Source organism: Idiotropiscis lumnitzeri, chromosome 15 (genome assembly GCF_059441095.1).
Source record: "Idiotropiscis lumnitzeri isolate Australia: NSW breed Sydney's pygmy pipehorse chromosome 15, RoL_Ilum_1.0, whole genome shotgun sequence".
NCBI classification, from domain to species: domain Eukaryota; kingdom Metazoa; phylum Chordata; class Actinopteri; order Syngnathiformes; family Syngnathidae; genus Idiotropiscis; species Idiotropiscis lumnitzeri.
The window spans coordinates 15,560,235-15,579,929 of NC_142405.1; the positions used below are offsets into that span (position 1 = coordinate 15,560,235).

At 44.7% G+C, this 19,695-nt stretch overlaps 1 protein-coding gene and 1 long non-coding RNA gene across 3 annotated transcripts in view; one reads left to right on the top strand and one right to left on the bottom strand.

The window, feature by feature from the left end:
* Nucleotides 1–2,505, bottom strand: part of LOC148323076 (uncharacterized) — a 3,195-nt gene extending 690 nt beyond the window's left edge. The window contains exons 1-2 of the long non-coding RNA XR_015846704.1: nt 2,385–2,505; nt 1–509 (exon numbers count right to left, since the gene is read on the bottom strand). The exon at nt 1–509 is cut by the window's left edge and continues 690 nt beyond it. This is a non-coding gene — a long non-coding RNA (uncharacterized LOC148323076). The remainder of the gene's footprint in view (nt 510–2,384) is intronic.
* Nucleotides 2,448–19,695, top strand: part of LOC148323077 (all-trans-retinol 13,14-reductase-like) — a 66,201-nt gene continuing 48,953 nt past the window's right edge. For both annotated transcript variants that reach the window (XM_088317854.1, XM_088317855.1), the window contains exon 1: nt 2,448–2,951. The gene's annotated coding sequence lies outside the window, so the exon portion shown is untranslated. The remainder of the gene's footprint in view (nt 2,952–19,695) is intronic.

Consider the following 19,695-nt stretch of genomic DNA (forward strand, 5'->3'; position numbering starts at 1 on the left):
AAGAGTGTTTAGAAAAAACACTGACAAGGTTTATTCAGTTAATATTTTTCAAGTTTGGCGGGCCGGATTAAAACCTTTAACAAGCCGCATGTGGCCCCTGGGCTATAGTTTGCCCACGCTGCACTAAAACAATTTCCTTGGTGTAAGTGAACATTACACGTCTCACACCGCATACGTTCTGTCGCATGGCTTTTTTTTTTTGCCATGGGTGACAAATGTTTACTTTGTTTTTAGAGAGTGGTACAGACCGTTTTGCCTCAAAATAATTGTCTGCAAAGCAGTCTGTGCCATCCGCATCAGTGATGTATGGGAGCAGCTTGTTGGTAATAAACAGCTGCAGGAAGTCCGCTGTTTGCCGCGGCATCCAGTGGTCCAGAACTCGCAGTAAAAGTCTTGTCTGGCAGACTGAACCATCCCCAATCATTAAGACATTCTTCCAGATTTTGTCTTTCTTCATTGTTTTGAAGTTACTCCTCCAACTTTTCCACTTCTTCCATACTCCCCATTGTCTGAAAAAGAAGTGTATATTTTGATTTGAAATAATGACTTCAACATACCAATACATTTGAAAACGGAAAATATGGTACTGTTTGAAACTATATTTGGCAGAAAAACCTGCGTGGTGGTTTGGCAGTAATGCAGTCAAGTGACTTGGAGTAAAGCCAGTTTTTCTTTTACCTCTTTCTTGCTAGGACTGTCACTCACGATACCATAATACTACTACGACTTCGTGATTCATTTTTTACGCCTCATTCTTGTTTTGTCACTTTTGTTACTGTGGAACTAATTGTCAGATGAAACCAAGCAAAATCAAGAGGATCACGTGGAACTCCTTTTTTACCGACAAAGAAATGGACAAGGTAGGGAGCTTGGAGCGTCAAGCTTAAGGCTTGACTAAATACGAACCTACAATGATTAAGGAATAAACATGATTAAAATGAGTAATGCTGAATTCCACCAAAATAATGCCAAATGTTTCAGTGAATAACGAATGACAACCATTCTACTAATGGCATACAATTATGTGTACACTTCTAGGTCTAGAAGTGCTCTAATTGACGCAGATTACAGTTATTTCATCAAAATATAGCGATTGAAGTTAATGTCCACAAGGGTGCGCCACAGGCCACCCAATGAATCGAAGTCTCAGCTTTATGAGTAATGGCATCAGGGGTAAGGTAACAAAACTGCTGTACCTTTAGTAGACATAGACGATGTCTCCTAAAGGTGCAGCAGGGAAATATGCACATTTATTAAAAAATAAAGTCAAATCAAAGGTGAGAAAACTATTTAATGTGGTAACATCAGCAACTAAAAGCAACGCAATTAAAAAGGGGGTGTGAGTAATATCCGTTAAAATTACATTGATCTTAATGGGCCGGATCTTGCCAGTTGTTAACAACTGAGTTGGCAACACTGGTCGGAATGTCGCTGATTCCTTTTGTTTTTAGCTCGTCGGGGTGGGAAAATCTGAAAGCTTTTGAAGCTAACAAAAAGGAAGTCACTGAAAACACAGTTAGCTGCAATAAACAACAATCATGAAACAATAGGCTAGATACCAGTAAGTGTTATAGGGTTCACACTTCACAAGGATAAAAAAACTATCACAAGGTGGTGAAATACGACTAAGTGTGGTGTTTTTGTTGTATCTGAGAATGTGAGTACCATGACTTGTTTCTCCAAAGCTCTTTGTTTTGGTACTAGATGTGATCCACTTGCAAGATTTTATAAATGACCAACATCATTTTGCCCATGTCGGTAAATTCGGTGTTTAAAAAAAAAAAAGAAGTGTTTTCTGTCTGCGGCTATGTTCATGCCCCTTTAAGACGGCTACAGCGGCTGTAGTCACGTGACTCCACCCAGCTGAACAAAAAAAGAAAACAGACGATGCGGTCGTAGCTGGCGATTCAAACCAAGAAGCGGCTGACACGGCTGAAGACGAAGTAACGTTAGTTGAAGTTGTTCCTGTTGCTCTTGTCCCGAAAAGAAATTCGACATCTGTGGTTTGGAAATATTCTGTCCTCAATGTGTGTCTGAACACAAATTGACAGATAGCGAACAATCTTCAAGAGAAGTGCAGAGGCTGGAGTAAAGTTTAATTGTTTTACTGTTGTCTTCAATCTCTTGAGTATAATTATTTGTAAAACTGAAATGATACAAAAACATATAGTACAACTATAGCACGTTATTCAAAATAACATAAGCATACACAAATGATAATATAAAGAGCTGTGCATAACTTGTAGACAATGTAAAATGTAGTCTATATCTTACTATAAAGTAACTGACACTCAAAATGCAAGCAACAAACTAAATGTATATAACATCAAATTCGCCACACAAGCGCAAGTGTTACATGAAAAGGAAAGGAAAATGCTACTCACAAGCGATGTTTTTTTCAGGCACAAACAGCGAGAGGAAATTATGAGAACACAGACCGTCGAATGGCTGTAAACACGTAAAGCTAAGGGGGCAGTTCGTAGACTCTGCATGCACTTTGAACTGGAGGTGTCACGTGACTAAATGTGCCAATAATAAGGCAAGTTAGAAATAGCAGGGAAATAGTTAATTAACGCCAAAGTGCCTGTAGAGGGGGACAGAGCAACATAAATACAGGTCAGCTATAACGAGTCATGACAGGAAATGTTTTGGGTTCCATGAAGACGATGTTTGAGCAAAAGAACACGAACTACAAAGTGCGTCGTAAGCACCCAAACAGCGCGTCCAACCTTTTCTTTTTCACCACCCACTACACAACCATACTGTGCTAAAAGTTCAAAGTGAGAAGCAAGGTTTGACAAGTGACAACAGCCCATTAATGGAGGCGATACCATACGAGAGAACGTCTCAGAGATGGACGTGATAGCCCAGCACATAGCTAAAGATATAGCTCCTCTCGTTACAGTGGAGCGCATGGGATTTAAACGCCTCATGAAAGGAGCCGGCAAGAGGTACGAAAACATTTGACGCAAACCGTACTTCCCAATATGGACAACATCGGGACGGGAGCTTAGACATGTCAAGCATTTTGCGTCCACATCCGACTAGTGGTCGAGTCGCACCATGGATCCCTGTTTGAGCCTGGCTGTGCATTACATAGACGACAAGTGGCGACTGCGCACCAGTGTACTCGAGTCGGCACATTTTCCTGATGATGCACACTTATTTGGCATTGGCATTTCATTGACATTTTTGTCATTTTATTTACATTTTGTTTACAGGCCACTCTAGTTCCTTTGCACATGCCATTATTTATATTGTTTACAAGAGACCTTTACACAAATCTAGGCCTTTGCACATGGCATTACAGCATCTTGGCGCAATCTATTTGCAGAAAAAGATTTTGCAAGAGGTACCCTTTTTCTCCTGTTCTTTGTGACATTGTTCTAGTCATGCAAAGCAAGCTATTTGGAATGTTTATACAAATGATTTTTGTACTTCTATTTTTCATTGAAATTAACATGTACCAGCTAGTCGATTAAAAAAAAGCAGTTAATATTCATTTCCTGCATTTATTTTGATTTTGGTCCACGGCGGGCAATTTATCGTACATTTATCGCTAACGAGGTAAAATTGCTCAATTTATTGCGATATTGATTTGAGGTCATATCGCCCAGCCCTAGTGCCGCCTCAATTTAAAGATGAACAATTTACATTTTCTTCATGAAACACAAAAATGATTAGAATCCCTTTATTCCACAACATAGAATGTCAACAACCACTACGGACGACTGAAAGTGCCAAAATTAGATAAATAATTAAATGTTTGTATTAAAACTGTCATTAATTAAATGTTTCATTATTTAATTAAATGTGGAATCCAATGAATAAATGTGTCATTAATTAAATTATCAATGATATGTAAAAAAAAAAAATCTATATTATTGTCTGAATTCAATAAATGATTTATGTATTTAACAATTTCATGGTCCCACGTTGCAGTGATTCATGTTTAATTTTATATGTCAAACTCACCCATCAAAGTTACTGGGCGGGGCTAAACGCTGACAAACTCAAATCTTGTCTAAGAAGTTGCTTTGGCCTGAAATGTTTGCAAACATGGCGGCTAAGACAATGGAGGACTTTTTGAGCTCCCTTGATTGAGCGTTTGAGGCTTGTATTTTGCTCGAGTATTCAAACCAATGTAGAGGTAAATAGTGCCATTTAGTGTATCAGAGTATTTTCACAAGACACTCGGTTGGCACCAATCCATTATTCTGGAATTAATTTGCCTTGACTTGATGAGCAGCTCAACCAATCAGGTGTTAGGACCCTCCCCACCTAACTGTGATGGGCGAGTTTGACAGATAGAATTAAGTCAAGAAACACTGCAATGCGGGACCATGACATAATTAAATACATGAATAATTAATAAAATACATAAATACTTAAATACATAGGGTGTCCCAAAATAAGGTATGCACTCTTTGAATCGTTATAACTTATTTAATTTATGTATTTTGACTTTTGAAATAGAGTGATACAAGAGAAAGAATACATATTGAATGAATCTGAGACTAAAATATACAAAAACCTTAGGAAATTAACCTTTAATAAGATGTGAACTAATTGGGGTCAATAACAGAATATTCATAATTATGAGTTTACATCAAGTGCTCAAACTGGTTGCCGTTCTGTTCAATACACTTTTCATATCTTGAAGAAATGGACCTACAAACGTCCAGCAACATTTCCAATTGGTATTTGAGCACATTCTTCATTGAGAGCATGAACAAGCGCTGGAATAAAACTCTTCCACTGAGCACGCTTCAAAATGCGATGAACGCTAGATTTGGGAATACCTGTTTCACGTTGTTGGAATTTAGCTTTAAATCAATGTTAGAATTTAATCTTAAACCAATGTAAACTCAAATTAGTAATCTGACTCCAATTTGCGACTTTACCCAACTCTCACTCATCCAACAATATGCGCGCTCGTTCTGCAATAGAAAGGTATCAGGAAGCCGGCATTTTCACGCACGAGTGGATTTATTCCCAATACACAGCCTACATATTCGCCTGGGTCTTGGATCCCTCTCAATACAACTCTACCCCTCTCTTGCCACCAACAGAACAGAACTGAACTTTTCCGAGTTGCCCAGTAGTGACTATACAATATGTAAATGACACAAAGACAAAGGCATCCTGGCATGATTCTATTGGCTATGTGTATCCTGCAGTTAACATTAGCTTGCTCTTATTGGTCTTTCTTCCCCCGCCGAATCCCGTGGCTCCTCCTGCGTGCGATCCCCCGATGGCCGCTCCTTCATCCACTGCTCCCGGAGTCATCTCGTCTCGCTCAGCACGTCTGCTTCTAAAACATTCCATTCTTGCACACCCCCGCAACCAGTTTCACACCCCCACACACAGTTTCGCTCGCTCCACCAGTCACACGCTCAGCATTCTGCAGTATCATATTTTCATACACTGGATGCAGCAACATCTAATGAACTATGTTAAGCTCAAACTCTTATATTCCTTTAATAGTCAAATGTATGAAATCCTTTAAGTGTAACCGAAGTTTGGACCATGCTAATGACAAGACCCTCAGGAGAGGAATGCAGGAAGATTGGATCAAGGCTGCAACAAAGGAGGTGTGAACGAGACACCTCTGAAACAATGGACTTCCATGCCGGGACCACAAAAGTGGCTCCTAGCAGTCTACCCTTTGCTCTGTTTAGATTGACTGCCATGATTACATTATCCTTTAGTCTCCGCCAGCGTTTTTCGTTCTCGTCCCCCGTGACGATTGTAATTATATAGATATCCTATTGCCATTTATACTCCCTAGTTATTCATACTATTATATTATTGTTAAGTGATTCATAACCTGACGGTCATAATAAATATCTTGGCAACCTCATTTTTTCGTGTCAGCGTTTTGAAGAGTCCACCCTCCGTTTTCCAGCCACGGCTGGGAAACGATCGTGACAACAAGTCTCCCCCTTTACTACAATATTAAACCAAAACAACTGAAAATTATAACTTACTTTACATTTTACACACAAAATAATGTCTTTATTCAGTGTACTTTTAAACCACATTAAAACTATTAAATAAAGGAATGAAATAAATGAGATTTGCCTTTGACGGCAGCTACAAGTCCTTCAATTCAACTAATATCTCTCCTAAATTTATATATACGCAGCCCTGTAGGGCCAGTGCACCCTCTGCCACAAGTGCAACGCAACGCACCGATGTGTCTGTGTTTTAAATTTCTCTATCTTTTTAGAGTCTTTCTTTGTCTTGTCTATTATTAATTCTGGCGGTACTATATAGTACTTTTGTGAGTTTTTAACTAACCTCCGAATTTATATTAAATTTATTTAATTTTCCATTTAACTCAAATCTTTTTTTTATGTTATTAAGATCCTGTTTTTCCACATGCTCCAATCCTTCCACTGCAGCATATTCCTGGGTTTTATTTTACTACCTAATATCCCCATTTTAGAAAATTTGGTCCAGTTTGTCAACACCTAGGGTGTTCTAAAAACTGGTTTCTTATTAGTAGGACAGCAACTCAAATTTCCTTTTGTGGTAATTCTCACTTAAACCTTTTCAGGTGGAGAATTCTTGCCTCTGCATCCACACCAGTCTGCTGTTTATGACCCTACTGTATTACATGGGACAAAATACCAAGTGGTATTTGTAATCCCCAATCACACCATTCACTCACTTTACATACGGTTTGCGCAAACATTCACACAGGGAATTTAAATGTACACAGGACTCCGCCGTCCCACTTTCCAGAGAAACCCTGTTTCTCTTCTAGAAATAACTGTTAACGCTGTACTCTGTTTTCCAGAAAAAAAACAACAGTTAAATCTACTATCTCTTGCGGCGCCTTCCTCATTCGCAGCCAGTCACTCAACCACGCAATCGCAGCTGCGCAGGCACACCATCCGCACACACACACAAAAGGTTTCAACTTTAGATCACTTCTCAGTCAAAAATACAGTTTGTTTACCAAAGAAATTCACAATACAAATAAAAATATTAAAAAACAACAAAAATAACGCATTATTATTTTATTATTTCCTGAATTTAATGTGAAAATGTGAGTAGAATTCCTGAGAAACCCTGTTTCTCTCCTCAAGGTTTTCTCTGCCGTTTTATCCACTCTACAAGAAAAAGGAACCCCTCAACCTGTCTTCCAGCAAAAACAACAATTAATGCTGTACTGTCAAAATCTTCCAGCAAAAACAACAAGTAATGCTGTACTGTCAAACGCTTCCAGCAAAAACAACAAGTAATGCTGGACTGTCTGAGTTACCAGAATAAGGAATCCCGAATTCCCAAGAAACCCTGTTTCTAAACGAGTTACGACCTAATTCCTTTTATATAACTCCTTGAATAACACGATTCGGTTTTAGACGTACCGAGTAAACGTTTAATTTTTCTACCCTATTACAAGGAAATTCAATTCTACTTCGATAAAAATCGAAGTTTAGGTTTTTGACGTACCCAGAAGACGTTTAATTTATTCCTTAATAGAGTGCAGTTCTAGCCATACTGACAGGACGGTTTTCGGGCTGGCCGACGCCCTTCATTTATCTCTTTTATCTCTTTTCGCACGCTTGATCTCACTCACTTTCACTTTCTTTACCAATTCTTTAATCGTTTAACGTTTTAATTGGTGGTACAAAATATTTTGAAACACAATACCTGATTGCCCCTGGGTCAGCCTGGTCCGATGGGATTCGTCTCCGGGCGGCCGGCCGGAACGGGAGCCTGGAGGCCCGTTTCCTCAACGGGAACACGCTGGTACCAGATTTGATGGCGTCATGGGTCCCGCGGCAGTCCGTCCGTCCGGATGTGAATCCCGGGTTTCGGCACCAGATAAATGTCAGGTTTAAATGCCCTGACGCCTTTTGGGAGAGCTTTCTAAAGGTGGCCGAGGCCAGAAGGAACCAGGCAAGGTAGTTAGTTTTTACCGGCCGGCAGGGAGGGAGGAACAGAGAGAGAAAGCAAGCAGTTGACCTGCTCGCAGCTCGGCTCCGCACGACTCCCTGGCTTCCCGCCCCACCGCCTCTGCTTTTATTAGAGCTTGAAGCAGACTCATAACGAAACAGAAACTAGCTCATCATGGCTTAAAACGAAAGCAAGGAAACAGAAACTTTACTCATAACGAAAGTTAGATTAGACAACAAAAACCTAACTCTATAGCAGAAATGTAGGTGTGTGTGCGTGTGCAATCATTAATGCAATTAGTGTATAAAAACATGATTAGAAATACACAAACTGATTATATAAGGTTACTTGAGTTTCTTATGATCTTCAGCTTATCTTACAACTTCTGAATGAGAAGACCTGTCGTGTAGAGAGGCGTGGCGCCCTTCGCTACGCCACACCGCTACTACGGAAGGAAGCTATGCCAGCCTTGCGCGTCTCACGTGAAGTGGCCATGCCCTGCTTGCGAAGCACAGAGAAGAGGCTGAGTAAGGACCGAGAATCAGCAGCTGCTTACACCGAAGAGATGAGGAAGCTCCCTGCTGATGCAAAGTCTGACAGCAGCGAGATTTGGGTCACTCAGTCAAGTGACGACGCACATGAGATGCCTCTGAGCTAGCCTATGGGGCAGTAGCGTAACCTACGTGCGGTCGAGCCAAACGGCACAATCCATGTGTCATTCGCCCTCGCTCGGAGCCGAGTCGTACCAAAGAAGCTACAATCAATTCCCCGTCTGGAACTATGCGCCGCAGTCAGTGGAGCCCAGATGGGACGCCTGTTGCAGGAGGAGCTATACCTCAAGGAACACGAGGTGTCAATGTGGTCGGACTCTACAACAGTCATTCAGTGGATCCAATCAAACTCATGCAAGTACAAGATCTTTGTGGGAACACGGGTCACCGAAATTCAGGTCCTAGTTGGCTCTACCTACTGGCGGCACGTGGCGACAGATGTCAACCCAGCTGACGTTATCACCAGGGGTACAACTTTATCACAACTTGCTCCCCCCAATCTCTTCCACCAAGGACCCGAGTACCTCACCAAGCCTGAGTCGGAGTGGCCCCGCCATCCCGACCTAAAGCCCATAGAAGTGGATGTGGAGCTTAAGAAATCTATATTTTGTCATCTCACGGGCCTCCGAGAACCAGCAGTTCCTGGCGAGCCAGACATTGATGACAGCAGAACAATCGAGGAGCTCCAAGAGCGGACCTTCCGCCATCAGAGTCTAAACAAAGACAACAAGACCCCCCTTACAGCGGATGACTATGCCGCCACAGAGGTCATTGTGCCGCAGAAGGTGCAGCGAGAGGTCTTCCCCCAAGAGATGGCATGTCTGGAACGGAAGGTGGAGTTACCTCACGACAGCCGATTGAGAAAGTTAGCCCCTGAGATTGATGAGAAGGGTCTCCTACGAGTTGGAGGTCGCTTACTGTTAGGTTGAATGTATATAAGTTATCCCATATTTTACTCCATTAGTATTGCAAAAGAATTGTTCCACAGCGTGACCTATGTTTGACCATATGGATGAGAGGACTTCACAGAGAAGCGGATGCCTGAAGACTGGATCAACGTCTGCAACATCAAAGGAGGTGTGTCGAGACACACCTCTGAAACAAAAGGACTGAGACATTTAGTACCAGAGCACTAAAAGGGCATATCTGCCTTTTCAATCAGTGGATGACTGCCATTGATGTCTATCTTTCCTCTTGTGTCTGAGATGTTTACATGTTCCTGCTGGTGCTCCCCCCTTCATTCCTTCAGTGCAAATACATTGTATTGTTAGGGACTTCCCTAATAAAATAGAGGGCTCGGCGGAGTGTGCTCCAGAACGAAGTTGGAGATGTAACTGAGCACACCTCCGTTCGTTCTCCTCGCGAGTAAAAGATCAACTCTTGTCTTCCTTTCATTCATTTTGCCTATGTTCAGTAAATGCTTTGGTGATTGAACCTGACACTTACACAGGGCCCAGGGTCTAACCGAGGATACCAAGCACCCTATCTTGCTGTCACAGAAGCACCCCGTAACCGACCTGGTGATCCGTCAATACGACCCAAGATTGCATCACCCTGGATCGGAGAGGCTGTTTGCTGAATTGAGAAGGCGGTATTGGATACTCCGTGGCCGGGAGGCGGTACGTCGTTACCAGGGCAGGTGCACAGATTGCCGCAAGTTAAGAGCTAGGCCAGTTGTACCTATTATGTCTGACCTCCCTGCGGATCGTCTCCAGATCAATAAAGCACCCATCCATCACACAGGGGTGGATTGCTTCGGGCCTTTCTCTGTCCGGGCTGAAGTCGGACGAGCGAAAACCAAACGATGGGGCATCGTCTTCAAATGCCTCACCTCAAATGCAATCCATCTGGAAGTGTTGGGGGACCGCTCTGCTGACAGTTTTCTGATACCCTTCCGCTGTTTCACCGGGAGGAGAGGGCGTCCCCGTGTCCTCCTGTCTGACAACGGGACCAACTTCCATGGTGGGGAAGTTGAGCTGAAAAGGAATTATAAAGACATGACAGAGGAGCTGAAGAAACAACTCGCCACCCTCCAAGTCGATTTTCGATACAACCCTCCGAACGCCCCCCATTTCGGTGGAGTCTGGGAAAGGGAGGTCAAGTCAGTGAAAGCACTTGGAGGACAGGTTCCCAAAGCTGAAGTTTTCGCTACAGCATTGGTCGAAGTTGAAGCGATCCTGAACTCTAAACCGTTGGGAACACGAGTAGTGACCTGGCTAACCTGGATCCCATCACACCAAACTCCCTCCTCATGGGGCGGCCGGACACAGCTCTTCCCCTGGCCACCTATGGATCAACAGATAACATCAGTGATCATACATGGAGGTACAGTCAGGCCATAGCTGACCAGTTCTGGAAGAGGTACACCTCCGAGTATCTTCCCAATATGCAATGCCGTCGCAAGTGGCAAAGAGAACGCAGTAACTTGGAGATTGGCACTCCCGTCATGATAGTGGATCCAGCGCTACCCAGAGCGCATTGGCTCCTGGGCAGAATGAAGGCAGTCATCAGGGGGAGGGATGGGAGAGTCCGCTCAGCTATGGTAGACCTCTCCTCAAGGCCCGCGACACTGCCTTCAGGTCAGGTGACAGAACCCTGTACCGTGTGGCTTGTGCTGACCTGAAAAAATGCATCAAACTAGCCAAGACGGACAACAAGAGGACGCTGGAGTCCCACCTTGCCAGCAACAGACCACAGGAGGTGTGGAAGGGTCTACAGAGCATTACCAACTACCGAGGCGGCAGCAGGACATCTGTAGACCCGAGTGCGGTGCTAGCAGAGGAGCTAAACTGCTTCTTTGCTCGCTTTAACTCACCCCAACCGTCACACCCCCGCACTCTGTGCCTCAACTCCCGCTCACTCACGATAGAGGAACACGATGTGAGGCTGTGCTCCTGGCTATTAACCCCAGGAAAGCTACTGGACCCGACGGAATACCAGGCATGGTCCTCAGAGCATGTGCCCACCAACTATCACATGTTTTTTGCAGGATCTTCAACCGCTCCGTGGCTCAAGCAGTCATCCCCTCCTGCTTGAAGACTTCCACCATTATTCCTGTCCCCAAAAAGTCACCCGCAGTCCTCCTGAATGACTACCGTCCTGTTGCTCTCACGCCAGTCATCATGAAGTGCTTCGAGAGACTGGTTCTCCAGCACATCAAGGACTGCCTTCCTCCCACAGTGGACCCCTACCAGTTTGCATACCAAGCAAACAGATCCACTGAGGACGCTATCGACACTGCTCTGCATGTTGTGCTGGGCCATCTGGAACAACAGCAGACCGGGAGGAAGGATACAACCTCTACGTGGTCTCCCGGACGAGTCGGCGGTCCCCCGTCGACGACGAATGTATCCTGCCGGCACCCATATTACCCCACGACTCGGTCCGGAGGACCGGTCAGGGAGAGGGCGCCGCCACTATCTCCTGCCACCTTTTGGCTATGGCTCCTGCGGTGCCCCCGACTCATTCCCCTCCGGCAGAGGATTTTCGGCGACGCACCTCCCCCTCACAACGGCCTCTCCACCGAGCCGCAGAAGGTGATTGCGCTAGCTGGGCGAACCTTGGGAGGTTCCGCCCAGGCGCCAGCCCAACAACAACAACAACAACAACAACAACAGCAGAGTTATGCCAGGATGCTCTTTGTGGACTACAGCTCGGCGTTCAACACAATCATACCAGACATCCTCATCTCCAAACTGGACATTCTCGGCCTCCCTGCCCTCACACGCATCTGGATTAAGGACTTTCTGACCAACAGACCGCAGACTGTGTTGCTCGGCCCCTACACGTCCTCCACCCGAACGCTGAGCACCGGTTCCCCTCAAGGATACCTGCTGAGCCCTCTCCTATACGCCCTCTACACCTATGACTGCAGCCCGGCCCACTGTAAAAACACCGTCGTCAAATTTGCCGACGACACGACAGTGGTCGGTCTGATCTCGAAAGGTGACGAGGCAGCCTACAGGGGGGAGGTCCAGAGACTAACGGCTTGGTGTGAGGACAACAGTCTGCAACTCAACATTGCAAAAACAAAGGAGATCGTCATCAACTTTAGGAGGAACAAGACTGTGCCACCCCCCCCTCTACATCAGAGGTGAATGTGTGGAGAGGGTCCACACATTCAAGTTCCTGGGAGTACAGATCTCTGATGACCTCTCCTGGACACACAACACCACAGCAGTGGTAAAGAAGGTCCACCAGCGTCTGCACTTCCTGTGGGTCCTCAGGAAATTCAACCTGGACAAGAAGCTGCTGCTGGCCTACTACCACTCGTCCATCAAAAGCCTACACAGCAGCTGCACTGAGGCAGACCGAGTGAGGCTCCAGAGGACAGTCAAAACGGCGCAGAGGATTATAGGCTGCCCTCTCCCCTCCCTGTCGAACATCTACACCACCCGGTGCCTCAGCAGAGCTCTCAATATCGTCAAAGACAATACTCACCCGAACTCACACCTGTTTGACCTGTTGCCCTCTGGCAGGCGCTACAGGTGCATCAAATCAAAGACTAATAGACTGAAAAACTGTTTCTTTCCGAGAGCCATCACCATTCTCAACTCTCCCACACACACACGACCACCCTTACCTTGCAGAACAGCGACGTAAAGTGTTTTTATTTATCCAATTTTGTATTATTTTCCATCACATTATTTATTCTCTTATTTATCTAATTTATATATTTGATTAAATTATTGTTGTATTGCACTGGAGAGGGGAGCTCTCTAATCTCGTTGCACACTGTACAATGACAATAAAGGGATTTCTGATTTCTGAAAAATGGCTCTGTAGCGCCACCTAGAGTGGCAAAATAAAAACCATTCCCGGCCCGTCTGACCTAGGCTTATGAAAATTGGCAGGCATGTGTAGCACCCTGAGTCCATTGCAGCTGTAGTCTAAAGTGTATAGTCAGTTACTTATTAATTTTTTAATATCATTTTTGCTCATTTATAGGGGTCATTCTTTTGCACCCTAATCATAGAGAATTAATCCAATTGACTTAAAATTTCGGCTGTACCATTTTAAGACCTGGGACAAACACTGAGGCGAGAATATTTAGCTTTCGAAATACTATATGACGGGGGTGGAGCTTCAAATTTTGCGTTTAATAATTCCTTCGCCACAATAGACAAAATGCTTAATAACTCCCTTCACATGCTCCTAAAAATTCCAAACTTTACATGCATATAAAATGTCGTGTCCCAAAGACATCTTTTACATTTTAATGTACTACACGAAGCCAGTTTAACAAATCCAACTGAAAATTTGTCACAACAGCCTAAAGACTTTGATTGTACTCTTTGCCGAATTTTGTGACTTTTCGGCGTAGGGTGTGGCCAATATGGTGCCACAAATCTGATTATGCGCCGTGGCACCAAAAGCTCCTGTAACATGTTTCACATTTGAGGATAGTCCAACCCTGAAGACATCTACAAACTTATTTTTCATCGTAGTGGTAGCACCACTAACTGGTTAAAACCAATACAAGTTTATTTTTCTTGATGTTTTTCTCCGAGCATTTTAACAAGATCTACCTCATAATTTCTCTGATGAGGGTTTAGGCCTTCAGGATGTCACAATGCGAAATTTTTAATATTTCGTGAAAAGCTGTGGGCGTGGTTTTGCAAAGTTCGCCAAGTAAAGAACACTTATTTTGAGGATCTAAATAAGAACAAAAACTCATGAAACAAAAGTCGTCCATTTTGAATTTACTTTGAGCATTGACGAGGCTGCTCAAAGTTTAACCTCTTGAAGATTCCTCACATTACTTCTTGCAAATATTTCACATTTCCAACGTGTCAGTACCCCTATGTTGCCAGGGCTGCGAGGGCCCTTTATAGCTGCTTGCAGCTCTAGTTTTTTTTTTTGTTTTTCTCAAGATGGCGTACATGTCCATCTTGATACTTAGTCATTTTTGTCTGATTTTGGTGTTTGGTGCTTTGTTTATGGACTCCTTGCTGGTGTATGGTCACTGATGCCTTTGAAGAGCTTTATGTTTCCTCTTCTCACTTCTTGGTACCACTCAGTCTGCCTTGCTATACTGGATTCAGTGGCTCAATTAAAAACTGTGTTACCAAAAAAAGTGTCTCCTTTCGCAACAGCACTTTTGAAACAGTAATTCATGTCTTTGTCACATCTTGGCTGGATTACTGTAATGCTACCTTCTTTTTTTTGAGTCCTCCATCAAGCATCTCCAGTAGGTCCAAAAAAATGCTGCTGCTCGCCTCTTGACTGGCACTCGTAAGAGGGAGCACATAACTCAGACTCTGGCGTCCCTTCAATGGCTCCTTGTTCATTTTATAGTTAAATTTAAGATTCTATTATTTGTTTTCAAATCTTTAAACGGTCTAACTTTCTGAGCTTCTCCACCCTTACGCCGGTGCCTCAGGTCTGCGCACCAGAGCACTGAAATCAGAGGTTTTGCATTTAATGAGACATTTTAGTGAGACACTTGGGCTTGTGCTTCACTGAGGCTCTTTGTCTATTCTCGGTGGCACGGAAGCCATTGTGAGAGAGAGAGAGAGAGAGAGAGAGAGAGAGAGAGAGAGATAAACTATATTAAATGTACATTTCAAGTACCCCTTGAAGTGCCCTCAATGCCTCCAAGGGTACTCGTGCATCCATTTGACAACCACTGGGCTCATCTGTTGTGTTGAGAGAAAAAAGCACTGCAATTTGGCAACCCACTTCAGATTAGCAGCAGGTACAGTGTGTGATTACAATGTGCATATGTGGACACACACGCTTGCCTGGTATACAAAATACTGTACATATGATAATGTTACCTGGTTATCTGCATTTTTGCAGGCGGGTCTGACATGGCACTCTGTTAATTTAAACACATCATGCGACCCCCATTGTGCAATATATACACAATATAATCTTATTGTGAGTTGCACTGAGACAACTCTTCATGTATTTAACTAAGTCAACACACGCTTGCGATCGGCGCCAGGTGCACCTGCGTGACGCGCGTCTGTCAAATTTATTGAAGGCATCTCGTACACTTAACTGACATATTTTCCTCACGCATCAACAGTCAAACTGGCTGATAGATTTGAACCCGTATTTTTAATTTAGAACCCAGGATAAATACCCAAGTTATGAATCCAAGGCATTCCGAGAAGCTTTTCTCAATCTGAATCGTTAATATGTTATGTTGTAAATTTCAATCTACAAGGTTTACTGTGTTTCCAAGTTAATTTCCATGGGGTACGCCTGGCAATGCCAATCAACACTTGGCTGCCGAGTCAGCCTCCTCACTGGAGTGCCGGTGCTCCAATTTCAGTCAATTCATCCATTCAATGACGACCAAATATTCCCCCTCAGGGTTTTCTGGTCAAGAGCAAAATTCATGGTTCCATCAATCACAGCAAGTCATCCAGGGCCTGATGTAGCAAAGCAGCCTCAGACTATCTCACTACCACCATGATTGACTGTTCATATGGTGTTCTCTTTTTAAAATGCTGTATTACATAAGCCACATGTAACAAGAAACATACATTCTCCTCTGTTGCATCGTGGTAACTACAGTGGACAGGATTATAAGACATTTTCTTGTAAATATTTTTTTTTCCATGGTGGAATTACTTATTGCTATTGCCAATGCACCTAATATTGGCCTGAGCCATTGTCAGCTATTGTCAATAGAGACTTGGCGTCTGCTGCAACAATGGGGTGATTGCTCATTTTTTTTGGCTGCCAGGATGGCCGAGTGGTCTAAGGCGCCGCGTTCAGGACCCAGTCTCCCCAGGAGGACTGGGTTCGAATCTCGAATTTCCCCATTGTGGGACTAATAAAGGGCAAATTATTGGCTGCCAGGATGGCCGAGTGGTCTAAGGCGCCGCGTTTCGGTCCCATTCTCCCCAGGAGGCCTGGGTTCGAATCTCGAATTTCCCCATTGTGGGACTAATAAAGGGAATCTTATTCTTATTCTTATTCTTATGGCTTAGGACACTTACTGCTGCTACCCTCCATTGATTTATATTTGGTGGTTTGTTGTAACTATAAGTAAACTCCCTCTGAATCAAAGATGGTTGACAAACACTCTTGTTGAGCATTCTTGGAATATGCTGTCAATCCTTTCCATCAGATCACTTCAGGTTAAAAAAAAAAAAAAAAGACATGCAGAAACGCCTAACACTATACTTTTTATTTTGAAAACTTTCTTTTAAATAAACAGTAAATTGGGTTTATCAGTGTGTCCAACAAAGTGGCTGTCTTGTCACTTGCTGTATAAATCATGGGGTTGTTTTACTTTTGGTTTGTTACCGTATAACTGGATGCATTTTTGGTACAGTTATAGATTACTCATGTAAAATGTATATATTTGTCGAGATTTGTAGTTTATGTTCGGAACACTGATATGTTGTCATATTTACGAGACAGCAAGTGCAGCAAAAATTAGAGATGATTCTGGAAATTTGAGAGTGGTGAAGAGTGGCTGCCCCAGAACAACCGAGACACAGGGGCTAAGGATAATGAAGGCCAAGGTGCTGATAATCAGGATGCAAATCGTCAAAATGCTGATGTTGACAGTCAAGATTATGTGGGACAGGATGCAGAAAAAAGGCCAGCGTGACAAGGAAGCTGGGCAAGAGGCTACATGTAACCTGTCCAGCATGCCTGCAAGTCAAGCCTGTAAATATTGATGGAATGTCTAAGACCCAACTTTGATGGAGATAAACCTCCAATTTCTAGGAAAGTGAATGTTGAGGGTATAACACCATTTGATTCTTTATGCATTTGCTTCTGTAACATGTACATGTAACGCTAGTGGGCTAAGCATAATACTGACTATTGTGGTCTCAGAAAATATTCAACTATGGAGACTGTTGGAATTTAGCTTTATATCAATGTTAGAATTTAACTTCAACCCAATGTAAACTCAAATTAGTAATCTGACTCCAATTTGCGACCTTACCCAAATCTCACTCATCCAACAATATGCGCGCTCGTTCTGCAATAGAAAGGTATCAGGAAGCCGGCATTTTCACGCACAAGTGGGTTTATTCCCAATACACAGATTTCTACATGGCACCTGGGTCTCGGGTCCCTCTCAATACAACTCTACACCACTCTTGCCACCAGCGAATGTGTTCTCCGAGTTGCCCAGTAATGATTCATACTATACAATACGCAAATGGAACAGAGTCAAAGGCATCCTGGCATGATTCTATTGGCTATGTGTATCCTGCAGTTAACTTTAGCTTGCTCTCATTGGTCTTTCTTCTCCCGCCGAATCCCGTGGTGGCTCCTCTCGGTTGTGCTATCCCCGATGGCCGCTCCTTCATCCACTGCTCCCGGAGTCATCTCGTCTCGCTCAGCACCGTCTGCTTCTAAAACATTCCATTCCTGCACAACCCCCGCAACCAGTTTCGCTCCACCAGTCACACTCTCAGCATTTTACAATATCACATTTTCATACACTGGATGCACCAACATCTAATGAACTATGTTAAGCTCAAACTCTTATATTCCTTTAATAGTCAAATGTATGAAATCCTTTAAGTGTAACCGAAGTTTAGACCATGCTAATGACAAGACCCTCAGGAGAGGAATGCAGGAAGATTGGATCACAGCTGCACCACAGGAGGTGTGAACGAGACCCCTCTGAAACAATGGACTTCCATGCCGGGATCACAAAAGTGGCTCCTAGCAGTCTACCCTTTGTTCTGTTTAGATTGACTGCCATTTACATTATCCGTTAAGACTCAAAGTGAGAATAATTTCACACGGACAAAAATTGAGTTTCAAAAGATATATTATAGCCGTCACCCCCGCGAGCCGTCACCTTATCGTGGTGGAGGGGTTTGCGTGTCCCAATGATCCTAGGAGCTAAGTTGTCGGGGGCTTTTGCCCCTGGTAGGGTCACCCATGGCAAACAGGTCTTCGGTGAGGGTCCAGACAAAGCACGGCTCACCAAAACCCCTTATGATGTTCAAAATGATTGGACCACGTTCTCCCTTGCCCGGACGCGGGTCACCGGGGCCCCCCCTGGAGCCAGGCCTGGAGATGGGGCACGTCGGCGAGCGCCTGCATCCATGGGGCTCGTCCGGGCACAGCCCGAAAAGGCAACGTGGGTCCCCCTTCCCATGGGCTCACCACTTATGAGAGGGGCCAAAGGGGTCGGGTGCAGTGTGAGTCGGGCGGCGGCGAGAGGCAGGGACCTTGGCGCTCGGATCCCCGGCTACAGAAACTAGCTCTTGGGACATGGAATGTCACCTCTCTGGCGGGGAAGGAGCCTGAGCTGGTGTGCGAGGCAGAGAAACTCCGACTAGATATAGTCGGGCTCACCTCCACACACAGCTTAGGCTCTGGTACCAGTCCTCTTGAGAGGGGTTGGACACTCTTCCACTCTGGAGTTGCCGAAGGTGAGAGACACCGAGCAGGTGTGGGCATACTTATTGCCCCCTGGCTTGGCGCCTGTAGACTGGGGTTCACCCCGGTGGACGAGAGGGAAGCCTCCCTCCGCCTTAAGGTGGGGGGACGGGTGCTGACTGTTGTTTGTGCTTATGCACCAAACGGCAGTTCAGAGTACCCACCCTTTTTGGAGTCTTTGGAGGGTGTGCTGGAGAGCGTTCCCCCTGGAGACTCCCTCGTTCTGCTGGGGGACTTCAATGCTCACGTGGGTAATGACAGTGAGACCTGGAAGGGCGTGATTGGGAGGAATGGCCCCCCCAATCTGAACCCGAGCGGTGTTCTGTTACTAGACTTCTGTGCTCGTCATGGATTGTCGATAACGAACACCATGTTCAAACATAAGGGTGTTCATATGTGCACTTGGCACCAGGACACCCTTGGCCGCAGTTTGATGATCGACTTTGTAGTCGTGTCATCGGATTTGCGGCCGCATGTTTTGGACACTCGGGTGAAGAGAGGGGCGGAGCTGTCAACTGATCACCACCTGGTGGTGAGTTGGCTCTGATGGTGGGGGAAGATGCCGGTCCGACCCGGCAGACCCAAACGTATTGTGAGGGTCCGCGGGGAACGCTTGGCAGAATCCCCTGTCAGAAAGAGTTTCAACTCCCACCTCCGGCAGAACTTCGCCCACGTACCGGGGAGGCGGGGGACATTGAGTCTGAGTGGACCATGTTTCGTGCCTCCATTGTTGAGGCAGCCGATCGAAGCTGTGGACGTAAGGTGGTCGGTGCCTGTCGTGGCGGCAACCCCCAAACCCGCTGGTGGACACCGGTGGTAAGGGATGCTGTCAGGCTGAAGAAGGAGTCCTATCGGGCCT